At 40.7% G+C, this 21170-nt stretch overlaps 1 protein-coding gene across 2 annotated transcripts in view; it reads left to right on the forward strand.

Annotated features, from left to right (window-relative positions):
- Positions 1–1911: 1911 nt before the first annotated feature.
- slc8a2b (solute carrier family 8 member 2b) overlaps positions 1912–21170 on the forward strand; it is a 191355-nt gene continuing 172096 nt past the window's right edge. For both annotated transcript variants that reach the window (XM_075472955.1, XM_075472954.1), the window contains exon 1: positions 1912–2129. The gene's annotated coding sequence lies outside the window, so the exon portion shown is untranslated. The remainder of the gene's footprint in view (positions 2130–21170) is intronic.

A 21170-nucleotide genomic window follows, 5' to 3' on the forward strand; every position in this document is an offset into this window, starting at 1 on the left:
AGCCACATATATGATATTTTATATTAAACAATAAATGCATCTAAATAACTTCTTCGTGCAAACCACATTTCACCCCCCAGAGAAATATATATTTGGAAAAATATTTCCATATAAACCAATACAGACTCTTACAGGCGGTAATTTGGTGTCTGTTCTAGTCAGACTGTTGTAATCAGGATGGAAAGGTTTTATTGAAGATTAAGGTTACTCAGAACTTTGTACATAGCTTTCTATTGATGATTTTTATTGTATTGATCCTCTAAGGAGACAAGAGAGCACAAACCACCATGAAAGGCTCAGGTTTAAGGACACAGATTAGGCTTATTCTTGTATTTAAGTTGTTCAAATGGACAGAAACCTTCCAATATATAAATAAGCACTTCTAAAAGTAGTGAGTTTCGAAGTCCCAGGGATTTTGTGTTCTGGTTTTGACTTGATCTCTTTCACATCTTGTTCTAGTTTCCTTTTTTGCCATCAGTTTACTTCTTGTACTTTAGTTACGTTGCCTCCTGTTTTATTGTGTAGAGCTTGCACTCATCCATTATTTTTACTTCCTGTGTCACACCTGGTCTTCAGTGACTGATTCCCTCACCTGATCCTTGTTTGTAATCATCTCCCTCAGCATAATTCTCCTTTGTTTAGTAGCAGATCTTCATGTCTGCTGGCCTCAGTAAATCTGTTTGTTAATCTGTAATTAGTACTTTGCTTTTCCTGCTTTGGTGATGCCATTAGTTAGTTATATCAATAAAGCCATTATTTCTTCACCTGCTTGGAAGTCCTGTGTTTTATCTTCTTTCTGCTTCAGCCATGGATTGTGACCAGAATTAGTAAAACACACGAAATCAGTGAGATCTGAATGTAAACTTATTTTAGGTTATAATATTGAAAAATGGTTGATCTTTAACTTTAAGTTTAAAGCTGTTGTTATGTCACGGCTGTGTGGGAACACATTTAAGGATTGAAGATCTTACATTAAAGGTAAAACAAGATCTAGGGGCTCAAAAAAGCTTTGTGAGTCATAACAGCGAGCTGTTAACCCACTTTAAGGCGAGATGAAAGAAATGGTCATTAAAATAACAAATAATCTGGGGAGGGGGTGCACAATCTGAAGAAGAGGAGGAAGAGTTGTGTCTGAAATAGCTTGACTTGGACTGTGGGAGGATTTGGCTTGTCTGACAGTGACTGATGGACTGTTCTTGCTTGGTCAGCAGGTCTCAGCGGGCAGAGCAGAGGCTGAAATGTTGCATATATTGGTTAAGTAATTGGTCCTGCTCAAGGCTCGGATGGATGCCTCCTCCTCTGCTCTCCCCTCTTCAGTTATTACCTGAGATCAAGTCAAACTGTAGAACTTGCTAATATTCAAATTTAGATATTAGTGCTGGTCATTACATTTTGCAACAAGATGTTTAATATTCGGTCATGTTGGCTCAACATCATTCTAACATTCTTCTTTTGCTCTGTTACTTCTCCTGTTTTCCTTTTAATCTTTTTTCTTTGTTTCTGTACTTTAATTTCTTCCTCATCTCTCTCATCTCCTATATTACTCTCCTCTCCTGCTTCCTAAATTAATCTTTTAATTTCTTTTAAATCGGCTTCCCCCTGCTCTCCTCTCTTCTGCCTCCCACTTTATTCTTCTTTCGAAATCACCTTTCGTCTCATTTGACTCTCAATTTCCAGCAAATGTATCCCTCCGTTATTGCACCATTTCTTCTTCATCATTCCTTTTTTGTGTTGTTAATTTATTCTCTTCATCTTATTTTGGTACCTTTGCTGTTTCCTTTTGACTTGTGCCCTTCATCTCCCCTTTAATCCTCATCTCTCCTCCTCTCCTCCAGGCACACATCCCCTCTCCACATCCATCCGCGCCCCCGAGGACAACCCGCGCTCCTCGGCATCCAGCCCGCCTGCGCGTTGTGTGCGTGTGTATCCGTGTGTGCGCATGGACCGCAGGGAGGGGTGTGTGTGCGTGTTTGAGTGCGCACTTTTCCGAGTGTGTCAGGCTGAGAGACAGAGGGAGTCGAGAAGCGGGGACGGAGCGCAGCAGCGGACAGTTTCCTCTTCCACTCTTTCCTCCTGACATCAGATACGATGCTTACTGCTTCAGTTGCATGCTGGCAATAGAACAAAAGGTAAGAGGCATTTCCTTTACAGTTCTGCTCTGTTTGTGTACAGTGTGCGCGCGTGTTTGTTGTGCGCACTTGCTCGATGCGGGCATCAGAGGCTGCTGATTCTGTCCATGTGGAGCTGAGACCGTCTCACTGGAAGTGCTGATGGCGCTTCAAAGCCTGTAGATAGGTTGATTAGGCTTAATGTCATAATCAATAATGTGTGTCTCTGACGGGGGCAGAAGAATCTCTGCTGTGACAGGCAGCTGAGTGCATCTTTGGAAGGATTTGGATGTGTTTCCAAGCTGCTCTGTCACCTTGAAGCATCTCTGTGTCCCGGTTAGGGGGGTTGCGGGGGTGCAGACTACATCAAGCCTCCAGTCCGGCGCGTTCATCATGAGTGCCTCTGAGTTTAATGAGTTATGCCCTGCGTCGCCCCAGAGGGAGTCTGCGCATGGGGAGCGTGAGCGCCGGCATCGTGTGCATAGCGCAGTGATCAACAACAGACTGACATTTGTGCTCAAACTGCCTTTACTAATCCAGAGAAAAAGTTCATTTTAACACATAAGAACGCATTTCTGATTATGTTTTCCATAAAAAAACAGACAACATTTCACGTGACACGAACACAACTGTGACCCAGTCATCTCGGTGCCGTTCCGCTGGTGTAACAGTGGGCTTGTAGTAAATCTGGTGCTCCTGCGCCCCTTGGATGTGAAGTTCTCAGTGAGCGGAAAGACATTTATGGTTGAACTTAAAAAATAAAGCTGCTGCTAAGCAGATAAAAGTGAAAGTGGACGTGCGCGCGTGTGATGAATTTGGACGAAACCATTAAGTCTGCACTCGTTCGTTGTTGCTTCTCGTACATTCAGATCCGTGTTTACAGCTTTAAGAATACCACTCTTAAATATGAGCTCCAATAAGGACTGTTTTTATTTTTTAATATCTGACATTTATTCTTATATCCCATCCTCTTCCGGTTTCTTCGGTCTTTCTCTCAGTCTTGACGCAGAGGAGTCAGTCCGTGCTGGGCTTCCCTCCCGAGCCTCCACCCCCCAGCTACCACCCATTAAACTGTGATCCGTCCTCCCTTATCTCCGTTTTAACGTATTTACTTGCAAGTTCGTTCCGTTGATATTGCGTAAACTGCGCTGAACCCGACTCCTTGTTTGATCACACATGTTTGCTGGGAAGTTTCGGCTATCTATTGCACCGCTTTGAAAGCTTGATGCAGATCCCTGGAATACAGAGAGAAATCTCTGCACATGTGATGCATTGCTTGACACGGTTGCAGCAGCCTGACTGCAGCATCCAGGATGTTCGCGCAGAGCACAGGTGATCCTCCTCCTCTTCGGCTGCAGCGGGGCTTCCCTGGGCTCTCTGTCTCTGCAGTTTTTCGGGGGCTTCCCTTGTTTTCCCTGCACTTGGCTTCAGCCGATCCCCTTCTCCATGAGTCTCTTTGCCCATGAGGCCATGACTCCCCTCCCGTGAGTGAAAGAATCTGACGCAGCAGCAGATACAAAGAGCCAACAGAGTTCTTCTATGTTCCGGGACTCCAACGGGACTTAATGGGATGTTAATGTCATCATGGCTGATGTAAACTTATATCCACGGTAGTTGTTTATAAGCATGGGATATTTAATGAGAAATCAGCCACGTTTAATTATCTGATGATCCACTCGGATTTTTGTCCCTTTTTCTGCAGATTGAAATTAGCTTCTGCATCCCTTTGTCCAGCGAAAACATACCAGACGTCTGCTGAGCAATATCCAATTACTCTATATATTGTCTGATGGATTATTCATTACAATCCATCTCTCTTCCTTCCCTCCATTATCTCCCAGCTCTTTCTCTCCTTCACCTCTCTTCCGAGCTCCCTTGGCATCTCCTCCTATCCCAACATCCTCTTCATCTTTTTCCTCTCTGCATTTGGATCACGTTTCACAAGCCTTTCAGCTGTGCCCGTTTTCCACAACTTCTTACAAACGGAGAGACACACAATATGTCCCTGTTTTCTGCTTCTTTTAAACTTTTTTACCCCGAGGCTCCTAACCTCATACATTTACAAACCACACTTGGGAACTGCACAGGAAAAAACACAGTCCTTTAATGGTGGCTGCTGATAAACTATGATAAAGCGCTTTTAAAGGGCTTTTACACAACATTTTTCTGTCCAACTGGCCTGCTTGGATAATCTATTTCAGATCTGTTACTTTATGCTTTGGTATAACTCCTGAAACAGGAGGTACATGGCGTTATCAGCATAAAATGCACATTAGGTCACAAAAACATGAAAAAGTTCAACATGATGCCATCTCAATCCTCAGAAACAGTTTGGAGGGGGTTTTATTAAAGAATGCTTAGAAGGTGATTGAATCACGTCTGTGTGCCATCATGGGCAAACTTCAACCAATCAGATCACACAGCCAGTTGGTGGCCTGTAGCTGTAATTAATTAAGTATGTCGGTTGTACTTTTGTGTTCTGGTTTGGAGGCTGTCCAGAGGGATTTTAGTGATTCTGATCTCATTAATCCCCAGAATCCAGCTGTCCTGGAAGGTAAGAGTAAAACGGCACAAACAGTCAGATGACTAAAAGGATATTACAACACATTCTCATTACCAACTCAACCCATACTGAACCGCTGCTTGTTCAAGAGCTCTTTACTGTCACTTTCCAGTGAACAGTGAGGTGCAGCAGACTTATCTGCAGTGGTGACTGACACTTTCAGAGCACCCCGAGCTTTCAAATCAGCGTTGAACGCTCCTGACAAAGTATCAGTGCGTGAAGAACTGGGACGAGTTGATGTTGAAGCTGTATTTAAGTGGGGTTGTAGTACTTCTGAGTAGTGAGGAAGAAGGAGAGTGGGATGTAAAACCATTATAAGGTTGTAAAAATGTCAGGAAAAAACTGGCATTGCTGATTGATCAGTGAGTTCTGTGTTGAAGAAAGGATCAGGTTTGGTGCTGCTATGCTTAGCCAGAGGATACTTCTCATATATACACATACGCATCTTTTTTGGCCTGACTTTTATTAAAATTGATATTAATTTTTTCGCACCTATTTTTTTTAAAGCATCTATTTTATGCTTTATCTTTATAATTTCATATATCTGTGTTATTGTATTTATTTTTTTATTTATTTCATCCTATTTTAGTTTATTTTAATGTATGTATTTATTTATTTATTTATTTATTTAATGTTTTTACCTCATCTCTAGTTTAGCGCTTCCTCAGTTTTATATTGTGGGCTCAATAAGATGATCTGTGTATCCTTTGGTCCTAAATGTGAAAATTTAAAGCATTTCTTGTTCTTATACTGTTTGAAATAAAACTTTTTGAATTGATTCTCTGATAAAATAAGATATTTTAGAATATAAGTTTGGGCTGCTTCTTTCTACTGTTTAATCTGCCAAACGATGCAGCTTGAAAGTGTCTCTGTGCATTTATTTTGTTTTGCTCGCATTGGTTGGAATGTTTTCTTGGAATGATTGGTTTATATCCAAACACGATGCATGATTTCTCTTCTGGCTTAGCTTCCATGTTACTACAGTAGCTCAAAAGGGACAAACTAGTTTTAGAGCAGGTCTTCCGTGTTGTTTACAGCCACTAAAGTTTGCCGAGATGCTTGGAGGAGGAAGTTGAGGTTGGTGGTATAAATCAAAGTCTTACTAAGTATAATTGTCTCATTTCTAGTCAAAATATCTCATTACACTTAATATAAGACACAACTGCCAAACAAGTACTATTTCAGCCAGATATAGGGACTTGTTTGAAGACGATACATCTGGAATATCTAGTTAAATGAAAAAGTCTTGAAAACAAATAGTTTTGAGTCGGATTTCATATGAAACAAGCTTTTTTCGACATTTGAAGAGGTTTTTAAGCTAATTTCAAGATCACTTTTAACTCAAAAGTCCCAAATATCACATCTTATTTCAAGAAATCTGGACAAGCCAATTTTTACTAGTTCCATTGGCAGATTTTTTTGCTTATTTCAAGCAAAAACGTCTTGTATTTGTTGTTTTTCTTACTTATTTTTGGAGGGGCATTTTTTCCAGTGTACTCAGTTGGTTTTCACTATTTTTGTGCCTTTAGATGTCACTAAATCTCACATACAGGTCCTTTAAGAACCAAAACCTGGTTCTGCCCTAACAACTCAGCACTGTCTTTGAAAAAAATCCCATTAACAAACAAGGCAGCAGCATCAAACCACCTCCCTGTTGGAGGTAAACACAGAGTGCAGATTTATTAAAGCAGAGCCTTTCTCCAGAGGGATTGTACGATACATCAAATAACACAGAGCAAAAAACAGAGGAAAATAATGTTTTATCTCCTATATCACAGCACCAGTTACTTTCGATCTTCTTTTGTCTCATCACCTAATGATCAATCTTCCTCTTCACTCTTTATCCCCCCCTCTGTCTGATTGCTCTGGTGGGACAGGAACAGGACTGTTTCCGTTCCTCCAGTCGCTCATGCAGAGCCTCTTCTCACAGTTTTTAATGACACAAATGATCTGGTTGATTGCCTGTCTGAGTGGATTGGGAAGAGGCAGGATCATTAACGGAGACCAGGGAGTTTACTGTCGTCAGGCAGAACAGTTGGACAGACGGAGTTAACTCTTGGAGAGCACAAGACTGCAACTTTTTCCCTTTATCTGTAAATCTGAAAATGCTGGAGTGCTGTTGAAGAAGCATCACAAATTGTTACGCAAGAGGTTGGTGAGCAGCAAATAAATGAACAATGAGGCTATTCTCGTGAGAACAACTTCAGGGAAAACAGACCCACAGACTGAGCCTCTGCAGCAATGATGTCTGATAAGATCCTCGATAAAACAGGCAGAAAGCAAATATTATAAAAAGAGAGGGGAAATAAGGGTTAAATGAACTAAAGACAGTTAAAACGTGTCAAAGATATACAAATAAACAACCAAACCAAGCTGGTCTCCCTTCAGAACTAAATCGTAGGTTTACGTTAACAAAGTAATTTTGTATGTGCACGACAAACATTGTATAATACTCTGCAGATCCTCACGAACATTAATAATGATCTCCACTGAATGCAAATCTTTGATAATGTTTGATGTTTCTGTTTTTCTTTTGGGGAAGATTTTTGTAGTAATACATCAAAGAAAATATGACAGTGATACCATCTTTATGCAAAGTAGCATGTTTAAGGTGCTTTTTTACACCTAAAAAACCAAAGCTGATTAAATCAGTAACTACCAGGTACCAAGTCTGTAACCACAACATCCAGGAACAGCATTAAACGGCATCCTACCGGCTCTGGTGGACCATAGTTCCTCATAAGCACGACTCTCTACCATAATAATGGTGTGCTAGTTTATCAATTTTGACTAAACCATAGATGTTCCTCCTGTTCCCAGCCAAAAAGAGATCCCACTCTCCTCTGACCCACAGCTTTCCTGTAACATCTCCACCTCTACCTCAGTCATGGATTCTTCTGCTTCCACTAGTTTGTCTTCAACCCAATCAGGAGATGCTGCTGTCCCCTTTGCCTCCCCCTCCCACTTTTCTGTTTCTAGAAGTCAGGTGAAGAGGCAGTTGGAGAGACTGAACCGGAACAAGGCTGCAGGTCCAGATGGTGTCAGCCCCCGAGTCCTGAAGGCCTGTGCAGAGCAGCTCTGTGGGATTCTGCAACACCTTTTCAACCTTAGCTTGACCCAAGAGAAGGTACCACTGTTGTGGCAGACATCCTGTCTGGTTCTGGTACCAAAGAAAACTCATCCTTCAGTCATCAATGACTACAGACCTGTTGCCCTGACATCCCACATAATGAAGGTCCTGGAGAGACTCCTGTTGACCCACCTGTGTAAGCAAACCAGCACATATCAGGACCCCCTGCAGTTTGCTTATCGCCATGGAGTTGGAGTTGAAGACGCTATCATACACCTGCTTCAACAAACCCACTGTCATCTGGATAAAGCAGGCAGCACTGTGAGGAACATGTTCTTTGATTTCTCCAGTGCATTTAACACAATTCAGCCTGATCTGCTTCGTCTGAAACTCCAGAAGACTCAGGTGGAGGCCTCAACAATCACCTGGATTAATGACTACCTGACAAACAGACCACAGTTTGTCAGACTGAAGAATTGTGTGTCTAACCAGGTGATCAGCAGCACAGGAGCACCACAGGGGACTGTACTCTCACCATTCCTTTTCACTCTGTACACTTCAGACTTCCAGTACAAGTCAGACTCCTGTCATCTACAGAAATATTCAGATGACTCTGCAGTTGTCGGGTGTATCAGAGATGGACAGGAAGCTGAGTACAGAGAGCTGGTGGACCGCTTTGTGGCATGGTGTGGGAACAATCATCTCATCTTGAATGTTAACAAAACAAAGGAGATGATTGTAGATTTCAGGAGAAACAGGGTCAGATCAAACCCTGTTTCCATCATGGGAGAAGAAGTGGAGGTGGTTGAGGAATATAAATACCTTGGTGTTCATGTGGACAACAGACTGGACTGGAGACACAACAGTGAAGCAATCTACAAGAAAGGACAGAGCAGACTGTACTTCTTGAGGAAGCTAAGGTCCTTCAAGGTTTGCAGCAAGATGTTGCAGATCTTCTGTCTGTTGTTCAAGTCTGTTGTTGAGAGCGTCATTTCCTCTTGCGTCATCTGTTGGGGCAGCAGCATCAGAACCAGGGACCTAAAAAGACTCAACAACCTGATAAGGAAGGCTGGTTCTGTTCTGAGGACGACTGTGGAACCTCTGGAGACAATAATGCAAAGAAGGATTTTGCATAAAATCAAGAGAATTATGGACAACCCTGAACATCCTCTCCATGAGACTGTTATCGGAAAACAGAGTCTCTTCAGTCAAAGGCTTCTTCAGTTTGGATGCAAAACGGACCGCTACAGGAAATCTTTCCTGCCCACAGCCATCAGCATCTATAATAACTCCATGATTTAATTGAGTTACATCAACATTTAATTTCCCTCTGGGATAAATAAAGTATTTCTGAATTGAATTTGAATGTCAGGTTGAAACAGCGGGACTGAGAATGAGTTGCCAGCTGTCTTGTAGGCAGATGAAATCAAGCAGTTTAATCTATTTTTTTCCGTTAGTTGCTGCTGTTAGTTTCAGTGCCTCCATATGATGTTATGGTTGATAAATGAGTGTTGAGCTACTCGATTCTGGCAGCCCAGAGCACAGCACCCTCGTTGAAAAGTAGTGCGTGCACTCAGGCGTTGATGGTCTGTTGGTCATCTGCTGCTGGTCCTCTGCTGCTGGACCTCTGAAAAAATATATCCAAAAATAATTCAGAACAGCAGCCCTGTGATGGACTGGCAACCTCACTAAGACGTACTCTGCTTCTCACCCAAAGGCTGGAAGAGGCTCCAGATCCTGAATATGATAAAGCGGGTGTGGGAAATGAATGAATAATAAAAAAAAATCTCTCAGGGATTCTGTTCTGCCTTTGAGATGTTTCTTCTCCTGTGGATCATCTTACCCTAAACTCAGAGTGGAGCTTTGAAAGGCGATTTCAAGGTTTTTCAGCCCAGAACAAGATCTTTCCTAACGTTTGAGGGTCTAAAAAGCGCCATGATATCCCTTTAGTTTTGGATCCTCCCCATGAAGTTCCATCTGCAGAGGAAGGCTGAGCTGTATATTCAGACTGTGTTATGCATTATGTAAATGACCGCTGCCACATGTGACCATGATGTAATCCATAACACAGCAGAAAGAGCCACATCTGAAATCACACACATTCACACGGCAGTAGCAGGGGCGGTTCTGGTCACATACTGTTAAAGCATAATGAGCAATAAATGAATTATGTACAGTTTCTGCAGAGCACGACTCTGAACTGACAGTGAGCTGCAGCTCTGAGTGACTCCTCCAGCATGCCGTTTTTGCAGAGTTGGTATTTGTAACCAACACACACAGAAAAAAAATGCACATGTTATCGCTTTAGTGGTAAAATCTTTCAAATACAACACGTGTCCTGTTGCAGCTTCATGGCTGCAGCCTACACACTGCTCTACACGAGTCTCTGCTCTGGCAGCATCTCTAACCTGGAAGGATGCCACTGAATCTGAGAGGTCAGAAAAAGAAACTGTTTAACGGGGTGATCACTCAAAGGTCTCATGGCGTCCAGCAGCCCAACAGACAGACGAGGACACACAGATGCATCATTTATGAGCTGCTGCACTGACGACCCGCTGAGAAGCAGCTCCTGTTTGTCTGCTGTGACATCACTCATCACCATCATCAGATCTGTCTGAGATGCACGAACACACACTTCTGTATATAATGTGTCGTATTCTTGTCGAGTGTTTCCAGCAGCTGTGCATCCTGGGCTGAGCTGAGCTGTGTGTCAGATGTCTCAGTAAGTTTCACTTTCTGTGCCACCACGTTACACAACCAGCAGAGCAACTGGGAAACATTTCCGCTGATGTTAGTCCTCTCACCCTTCTGGCATCCAGACAGTCTCTGCAGCTCTTTCAAGCTTCCTCCTTTCCCTCTCTAATTCTAACACTGAACCTCCGCAGCCATCTGTGCTGCTCTCTTTGATTTCCACTGAATTAACACCTTATGTTCTCGCTTTCTCATTTATATAGGTCATTCCATACCAGCTCACTCTCACGGTTCATGTTCTGGATCTTTCTGAAATAAATTCAAATGAATACTTTGGAAGACTTTGGAGAATCCTAACTCTGTAGCCAATAAGTTTTTAAGCTATAAATCTATTTCTTATGTGAAGTTAGACTCTTGGAGTCGCTTAATTTTCACTGGTTCAGTGATCAATATAATAAATCACTTTTACCCCAATTAAAAATCCCCAATTTTCAGAGTTATATTTCTTTCTTTTCTTTCTGTTATTACAGCTCTATGCAGGGCTATGAAAGACTTGTGGCTTGTTAAAGATGCTTCCCGTTTGGGAGTGAGAGCGCTCATCTGCCAGTCAGAAGTTCGGTTTGATCTCCGGCTTCCCTGGATCGTATGTGTCCTTGGGCAAGACGCTGAACCCCACGTTGCCTACTAATGCGTCCATTGGTGTGTGAATGTGTGTGAAAGGAAAAAAGCTCCGTGTTGCCTGTAATATTGTACACACTAAGATGTGCTGTAGGGGTGAATGTGAACAGCTTTAAGCGCTTTAAGTCGTCAACTGGCCTAGAAAAGGGCCATATAAATACTGTCAATTTACCATTTTAGACAAAAAATGTAGAATAAATCAGTGTTTCAGATAAATCTGCAAGTATGAATCAAATTTACAAGTTCAAGTCAATGCTGAGGCCAAGGCTGAAAATACATAGAATATATACAGATAAAGACATCAACATGAAGGCAGCAAGAGGACTGTAGCACCAACTTTCCACTCGATATAAAGTTTCCTCCTTAATTGGTTGACAATTTGACTCGTGATCTGTGAGTCAAAGCGAGCATCTCCACTGGGTGCTCACATAGGGTAGAAAAGGTGAGACATTTAATTAATTCAAATAAAGGGATTCAATTTTCAAAATATATGTCCCCTTCCCAGCACCTTTCACATTCATATATCTAGAATTGATTTAGTCCTGTATAAAAACCCTTTTTATGGTTCTTTTTATTCTTCCAAAAAGGATTCTTTCTAATTGTCTTGCAGCTTCATGGGAAAATATGAAAGATGTTGTATTAGTTTTTATTTATATGATATTTTAAAAAAGTTATTTGTCCTTTATTTGCTGTTTTTCTTTCTTTTGGATTCATTCGATTGGAAGTTTTTTCTATTCATGTTTGACACCTGCACTCCTCAACCACTTTATTAGCTACAACTGTGACTTTTTAATGCAGTTCCAAGCAGCAGCTCGGCCCCAAAATTGACTGTTACACAGTGTTGTCAAAGACTAAAATAATGTTTCATCATGTAAGATTCATGAACATTCACTTAACACTAAATTTTGGCTGAACCTGACAGGTGCGTCACCTGTTTTCTGAGCATTTCATCTTTTTCCGCGCTCCATCAGGCCGTTTCTTAGCCTCCTTGTCAATAACTTGTTTCCCTTTACCATCATTTAACTCTGTTCCCACACTCGACTCCTCCGCCCGTCAGTGCTATCTGTCATCTCAGATGTGTTAGTGTGCAGGACGCTGCAGTGCTCTTGTGTGGGCAGGTGAAGTTTGGATCAGCTCAGAGTAGACTTGAAGAAGTAGATTTGAAGTGATTGTTGGGACTCTTGGCTCACCACAGATGAAAGACGCCTACTCGCTGACCCTTTCTTTCCTAATTCAGCATGTTCTTTTTTGTTTAACTTCTGAGCCAGAAGTCTAAGCCTCTAATCCTCTCCAATCTGTTTCATTTCCCTGGGTATTTGACTTAATATAAAGATATTTGACAAGAAAGGTCTACAGCTACGCTACTGATCTGTGAAGCAAGAGCCTGTGTTACAATGGCAGAGTAAGATGGGTTAGCTCAACTTAATTTAACCTGGTCTCATGGTAAAACATGAATGAAAGCCATTTTATTCGAGCAGATGGACACATATTCTGCATTTTTTTTCAACAATATCTTTATTGGTTTTTATTTTTTAACACAGCAACCCACCGCTGGGATAGGCTCCAGCTCCCCCGCAACCCGACCGACGGATTAAGCGGGTATAGAAAATGGATGGATGGACATAACAACCCCAGAGCTGAATACTAGGACAATGCACAAAGATATATCATGTCAGCCCATCCCTGTTCGACCATCCATTCCTACAGAGTGTGTACAAGTCAAGATAAGGAAGAACAAATGCAAACCTTCTGTATATTATAAAACAGACACAAATGAAAATAGCACAGAACGTTATTGTTGCAGAGAGGGGGTAAATAATAGCCACTGTACAGTACTTTAGCTGAGAGGCTGGAATAAGAAGAAAGAGGTTAAAAAGAAAATCAAAGTGAATAAAAATAAAGAAGAAACACGAAAGCTTCAGGCTTATATAAATATAAAAAGATTACTCTATTGTGGATCCTGCGTTCACATATGTTAGAAAACCACCCCAGATCTTTTGAAACTCTCCAGGTTTACCCTTCAAGTTGTACATAATCTTTTCACTTGGTATGCACAATGCTAGTTCATTTGTCTATTGAGCAAGTGTAGGTGTTGATGCATCTTTCCAATGCATCGCTATACATTTGTTGGCTGTGATGAGGGCAGTTCTCATAAATTTGAGATGTTTTTTTAATTGACTTTCAGCATAGTTGTGTTGCCCAGGAGGATTATATTTTGCATTTTCTAAAGGAACACCAAAGTGTTTCAGTTAAATCTGTTTAGAGTTTAAAAAAACAACTCAATCATATCATTTAGTTACAAATGTATTAAACTTTGTAATCCAATGATGAACCGGCAGCATCAGCCAGCAGTGACGCTGTCAGTCATGGATCTACCGAGGCTGCTGTAGCAAAATCTGAGGTGTCCTGTTGAATCATCGTCTTTTCCTAAACTCTTTTTCTTGTCTTGTGAAAATCGTCATGGCTTATTGAGAGATGGTCGGAAAAATTCTAAAGGACAGCAGAGTCTGCAGCACTGACACTTCAAGTGTTCAGTAAATATTCTGCAAAAAGATACTTAATCGAATGCAGTCTGCAACAAATTGGACATGATGCAGAAGATTGTTTCATCGTCAAGGAAAGACAAATAAGAAAAGTGCGATGAGGTGTCGTCACTTATACTCCTTCTGTGTCCATGTTTATCTGCATGAATCACAGTCGGTACAACTGGATGGAAATAATCAAGCGTTGCTATGAAAGTTTCCTTTCTCTACTAAAAGAAGGTCTGGTGCTTTCCTCATCATTTAGAGAATCAAACAGCTCTTATCTTGCTGCTACACGGATATTTCAGTCATTTAGGAAGCTTCCTTAGCAAACTAGATGATTTGACCCGTAGAGCATCGATATTTCTTCTTCCTGATTTCTATGCCAGCCGTAAAAGCTCTACAGATGTTTCAGGATAAACTGCAATGAACTTTTCTCGTCAGGCATCTAATAATTGTGCATCCGTTGGTGTTATTGGTGATATATTTTTTTACACGCGTTGAAGAGCGATTTAACTGAAATGTGATGACTTTGAGAGTGGGTGTTTTCTTTCAGGTTTCCATCAGTTTTTCTTTATTTTGCAGATCTGGCAGGAATGGTCATGAATCAACAGATAATAATTATATCTGTTTTGTTTTGATCTGGAAAAAAAGAGATTTATAAGATGCATAAAATGTTCTGAGAGTGTCTGTTTAAGGCCAGCGATGATGCTAACTCTAAGAAAGTCGTTTTTTAATGCCTAAGCCGAACCGAACAGAGAGTGAGAATAATTGTGAACTTTGAATTGAAAACTCAAGATTTTTAAAAAGTACTCAGTTAGACGGGGATGATCTCTGGTCTCCTGGATGTTCACATGTATATCTCCACCTTCATTTCATGCCAGGGGGATGATACAGGGACACTCCTGTGGGTTGTATTCAGGAAGTGGGGACCACCCACTCAGATGGTCACACAAGTTAAAAGTTAAAACAAGAACTCAACCACCAACATACAAATATCTGTAACAGGAAGATTTTTTAGAGTGAATCAGCATCCAAGACAAGCCCCTAAAGTGTCAGTATTTTTGTAATCAAACCTGCAAAGCTCAGTGTTACATCCTCTGATTCGGGATCCTCTCACATGTCTTCCTCACAGATTCAATATCTGCCAATTTATTCCTCACTCGTCCTCCTCCTCTTCTGCCCTTCGTTTCTTCTCTCCTTCCCACACATCAACCAGCCTCAAGCCGCCATGTTCCCACCACTTTACCTCCGCCTGTGATTGATGGGAAGTAAATCTGTCCACTCATGCATTTCCCATCTCTCTGGAGGGTTTAACAGAAGAAGAGATATTTGTGGTTAGTGATGTCATACAACTGCAGTCACTCCAAAATGTAAAGCCAGGCTCATTTAGAAATATGACCTTCAGTTGTGGATGTTGCACTGCTTTCTGTTTGCACATTTTCATGCTGTGAGATGTTTACAGAATTCAAATTGATCACAGCAGTCTGAACCAATCTTTCCATGTGCCAGATATTCACTGATCCAAATCCACTGATACCGCCATGTTTGATACTGAAGCGTATCCTTTTTCTGCTCAGTTGCTTTGTTTCATCTGAATGTTTCTCATCTTTTTCATGAGCAGATTTCTGAACAAACACACACAAGCTGTCCAGGTACGACAGATTGTGCTGCTCTGTTTTGACACAAGAGAGAAACGGCACCCACTGAGAAAGGCGTCGTGCTCCAGGACATCACCCGACTCGCACATGAGCGCACACATGAACACACAGATGCACCCCACAGGTCCACCCACATACAGTCATTGGTCCAAATCCAGGAACTGTGCCACCAGCTGTCCCCTTATTGGCTGTTGTGTGTGATCTAAGATGTGTGTGTGTGATCTCTTTCCATCAGCTTCTCAGACTCTTTCTTGTTCACATCACATCAGAGCTCTGAGCTGGATGACTCTCAGAGCCACCGAATGAAGAGCTGGTTGAATATCTTGTATCATAAGTGCAACAGCCTGAAAATGATCTCATGGGTTGTTTGTTCATGACGGCCAAAATGACCTAAAGGAACATCGAGTTCATGAACTGAACAATCGAGTTTTTTTTTCTTCCTTAGAGCTAGAAATTATCTTTTTTTCTAGCCTGAAAGCATCACTAGACAAGCTACAGTTGTGGGATGTAATACCAGTGTCATAAAAACAAATCTCTGTCTGAGCCCTGCACATGCACAGCCATGCATGTAAATTTATAATGCTACAGGACATAACAACAATAGAATAGAAATAGAATAGAATAGAAAAATACTTTATTCATCCCCCAATGGGGGAAATTGAAATTAGTCAAGTAGCTCAAAAAAATTATTAATATTTACAATGATTGTATATTAACAACAACAATAATAATACCAATTCTAATAAAAAATACTACTACAAATTATTAATAATAATGACTAAATAAAAATAAATAAATAAATAAAATAAAAATATATGATGTGACTATGAAATATGTGATGAACAGACACTCACAAAAAGACAAAACAAACAAAATAGCTAAAAAAAATATAAAAATGTTCAAGTTTGTTTGTTCTGTAATTTGCCTTCTTGAAAGATTTTAATGTTCCGAATGTGCGAAGTTAGTACATGTTTATTTTACAGCGCCACGCATGCTAGTTAACAGAGAACCTCCAGAAACATTGCAGTGAAATTGTCTGTGGATTAACACCTTCCATCATCCTGTCCTTTGTTATCTGGAGAGATGTAGGAAGCAGAAGTCATCACGCAGTGCACATTTAAACTGTGGCTGCATCTGTGCCATGAACACAACAAGGAAAACATATTTACTGAGTCTTTATCGTGAAACTATACCATTTTGTGCCAGGGACCGATAGAGCTGGAACTGGGTTGTGTTTTCAATCAGCAGTAAACTGAGGAGGGTTAAAACGATGTTTCTATGTTACATAAAATGACTTGTTACATTTTTCTATTTGGTATTTTTATTTTTATTATTCAGGCCAACTGAGACACAACACTTTATAGAGACTGAAGGGTGACGTTTTTATTTAACTTTAATGTGTTAATGCATCTGAAATGTATTATCTCCGAGCAGGAAACTTCATTTTATTTTAGTCTGGCCAACAAGCAAACTGGCAAAAGGTGTCAATCAACCCTTCAGTAGTTGAACACTGTGTTTTGTTCTGGTTCCACCAGCTCAGCGTTGGTCATTATAATTAGACTGAAGTCCTTATGAGCCACTGTCTCCTCAAATCATCTTCACAAGCAAACACACACACACACACAAGCTGGGGTTTGATAATGCTTTTTATAAGTCATCCAGCCTCCTCATACCTCCACTCTGTGACCACATCAGAGCCTGATGGGACGCTGAATGTCTGCGTATTCTTACCATGTCTTATACACGTGTGCATAGGTGAGTGCGCTGTTGTGTTTGCAGTTTGTGTCGTCATGTCTTGATATTCTGCAGCCTGGTGCGTTTTCCATTCAGCCCTCAGCGGCTGCAGCAGATTGATTTAATTAATTGAGACATCACACATCAATTTCAGCAGCAAATTGAGGTTTCAGACCCTTTTTAGCAGGGTGGTTCAAGCACAGAAAAGTAATGTTCTTTCTATTATTCCTGCTGTTACAGAGCTGTTAGGATAATTTATTTCCAGCTCACAGCAGAGGGGAACATAGCTATACAAAATGCATCAGAAAACACTTCACTGTAATAGTGCACGGTAACTTCTGGGGTGAAGTGTAAGGTGTTACTGAATGTTCTCGTAAGACGTAAGAAGAACACATGGACATATGGTCATTAGTACAGTCATTTGTTACCAAGATGAGCGCGTTATACATGATGAAAACCTGTAGGCTCATGCGATGTTTGGCGTGCAAATTTAGAAATAAACATGTTACGTCCTCAGGAGTCTTTAATTTGGATGCTATTGTGTGGAGCATCTAATTTGCAGGAAAAACCTGTTAAATTTGGTCATGGATAAGGATTACACCCCTTAAACTTGCAAGCACTGGTCCCCGTCTTTGTCTGAGCAGTTTGCCCAGAGTAGTAAAGACGAATTATGTTGGCTTTTATCTGAATATGACTGCAGAAGCCTGAAGGATTGTGCCTCCATAGAGTCTCTTGGTCACTGTCTCTTTTTCATGTGACGGATAATTATTAGATACAAAGTGGCGTCCTGAAGCTGACGACTCCAGCAAGCTTCATCATATGCTACAGATTAGATGCAGACACATGCTGCAGAACCCTCTGGATATAATTATGCAACTCTGAGCTCACTGTTCTTACTGGTGGGATGTTTTGCTCCTCAGACAGTTGTAATGCCGCTCCACTCTTGCTACATACCTGATCTTAAAACTCTGTGCGGTGGAATCGAGGCGTAAAATTTCTATCTTTTCTAGATTTTGCAGGTATTGAGGTGGGATTTGAAGATAAACTTTAGGCTGAAACCACAGAACTGCAAAGCAAGGAGGAGAACTGGTAGAAAAATCAGAACTCACATAAATTAAGTATTATTATTAAGATTAAGATCAACGGTGAGTTGTTTACTGTCATGAGGGACTTATAAAGAATACAAATGATTATTACAGTGAAAAAGGTTGCAAATAAGACTAAAGTGAAGGCTACAACTCAATGCAGTCTCAGTATCTACTCGATATTCTAAATAAAGGTACATTACACTGATCAGCTATAACATTACAACTAATACTGTGTAGGTCTCCCTTTTTTCCGTTCAAACAGCCCAGACAGCCAGCCCAAGCCTCCATGGGGCCCTAAGCAAAATTGGATTTTGGGGCCCTCTATTTCTGCCAATAATATTCCTGTTGATCATTTAAACTATAAACTCATTGCGGCTCTAGCAGTGTTGTTTACATCCTATTGTCAGCCTGACATGTCTTTACACATTTAAGGGGTTGGCCCAGTTAATAACACAAATAATACCAATGAATGAATAAATGATGTCCAGGGTGCCACATATGGTTTTTAATCGCAAAATTCGGCTACAAAAGCGCCCTGGGGTTGATTTACACAACATTCCATATGATAAAGCATTGTATTTACCGTAAATGTGTCACCTGGTTTATTATTTTTGGTTTAAAAAAACTGCAGGCGCTTAGCTCGGTTATGCCTCGGGCCGTCTCTGCTGGAGAGGTCAAGTCAACACCCCAAACATGCTGTTGTGTTCCTCCCACTGTTTTTTCTGTGTGGCAGTGCGCATCATCCTGCTGAAAGAAGCCATCAGGGAATACAGGTTCCATAAAGGTGTGTATTTGGTCAGCAACAATGTTTAGGGAGGTGGTGCAAGGCCTTTTCATGGGTCGTTTGCACCTTGTCAATGATATAAATATGTCCTTATTAGCCCATTAGTTTTCCTCCTTGGTAATTCACACATGCCAAATAGAGGTGTCCCAGCCCTGCATCAGTGTTAGTCGGCCTCACTGAATCAGCTGAATGATGACAGCATTGTTGGCTGGCTCATACCTCTTTTGCCTCTGTTACTGCCTCCCTTGTTGGCTCAGAGAAGCTTTACGATGTGGATGCACGACGCAGTCCTGGCTTGAATGCCACACAGGAAAAGACTTTGAGTAACGTCTAGTTGAATTATAACTAGGGCTGGGCGAGTTAACTCGTTGTTAAAATATCACTTAAAGGCACAACACACAACTGATAGCAGCAAGTCATTCAAGGAAACAGACAGTGGAGCGAGGCTTCTACATAAAAACTACAGAAAGATGCTGATGTTAAAAGTGTGTTTGCACAACAAATGTTATGGCACTTTCATTCATATGGCAGCACATTTAAAATAAAACTAAATGCTAAAAGCTATACACTACTTTTGAATTCATTTTTGGATTTTGCGTACAAATGCGATTAATCGTGATTAATCAGGGAAATCATGTGATTAATTAGATTAAACATTTTAATCGTTGCCCAGCCCTAATAATAACACAAGATCATCCAAATGGTGTAAAAGAATACATGATTCCACAGACCGGGTCGCCTTCTTCCACTGATCCCTCGTCCAGTTCTGATGCTCATATGATCTTCAAAAAAGCCTAAACTGGTCTCTCAGTTGTCTGCTGCATAACACATATGCGCTGTTCAAATTGGCCATGATGGGCGTAGCTGTATTTAAATTTGTTAAGTTTTAAACTTTTTTGCAACATTTCGCACCTTTATAGTTTGCAGTTTATGTACCTCTTTTATACTTTTTATCTTGTAAATATGCATTTTGCACTTATTATGCCCCTCACCCAAGTGTACCTACACTGGTGCGTTTCCCCTGCAGGAGCAGTTTGTTTGGTTTTGTTGAGGATTTTTTTTACTGCAGTGGGTTCAGAGCTAGGATCTGTCTCATTGTTACTGACACGCAGCTCTGAATCACGTCTCACACACATCCCGCTCAAAGTCAAACACAGTTGCAGTTAATTTATAACCAATTTTTTTTTTTTCTTTCGGAGCCTCTTTATGAATCATGCAAACAAAGATGTTTTAATACTTTAAAAAGTACACCCACATGGGCACATCAAATGCACTCATACGCCGTGATGTGTGTGCCGGCAGGAGCGATTGTTTTGTTATGCTGGTAGTTTTGTGTTCGGGGTTTGCTGCTCTTATCAGGCGGCCTGCCTGCTCCTCCCGATAACACTCTGTTGTTATACTCGCTTGCTCTTTCAGCAGCGCACTCACAACTACAGTCCGCTCTGCTGTGAATTCTGCTGTGACTTAGTTGGCAGGCATGTCGGTGGTGGAAAAGAGATGAAAAGTCATGATGCAAGAAGGACATTTATCAAATATAACTGCTGATGTTTTTCTAGGCCCAGCCACTAAGTTATGGGGATTTGCTGCTTTATTCCAAATTGTTGAACAAAACAACAATGTGAGGGCATCACTTTGCGCTCTTTTGAATTATAATAGAGATTTTTACCTGTTTAATGTTTAATGAAAAATTTGCCTTCTTTCTTTTCATAGCACAAGTCATCTGTTATAACTGCTTTTGCTACTGATGTCGGCTGTTCTGTGACATTTATCTTTAAAGTCAAAGTTGTCTGCTTTTTCATGATCAGTCAGGGCGTCTAGCACCTAAAATGCCATCTGTGAAAGATATGTTCCTGAAATTTTGGAAAAGACAGCCACATTTCGAAGGTCCTAAACAGTTATTTCCTTGTTTTTTGTTAACACAAATTATTTAAATAGTTACACGTTTCTTTGACATTCAAAATCATTCTCTTCATTGAGCCAAGTTGTCTGGAATTGTGACACAAAACCCAAATTTCTTGTTTGAAAACAGTTTAACATTTAGATTCCAAGTGGGCCATAAATGGGCTAAAAAAACTGGACCTATATGATGTTCCATATTGGCCTCATTTAAATTTCTCACCAATAGGCTTTTAAGGAAGCTTACTGCTAAAATATCTTTTATATAGCACTTTGTTCAAATATGAAGTGCAATACAAATAAAATTATCTTTATTATTATTATTATTATTATTATTATTATTATGTGGTTAGCTTAAATGTGCCCCAGATAAGA

This window comes from Odontesthes bonariensis, chromosome 9, assembly GCF_027942865.1.
Source record: "Odontesthes bonariensis isolate fOdoBon6 chromosome 9, fOdoBon6.hap1, whole genome shotgun sequence".
Classification (NCBI taxonomy): domain Eukaryota; kingdom Metazoa; phylum Chordata; class Actinopteri; order Atheriniformes; family Atherinopsidae; genus Odontesthes; species Odontesthes bonariensis.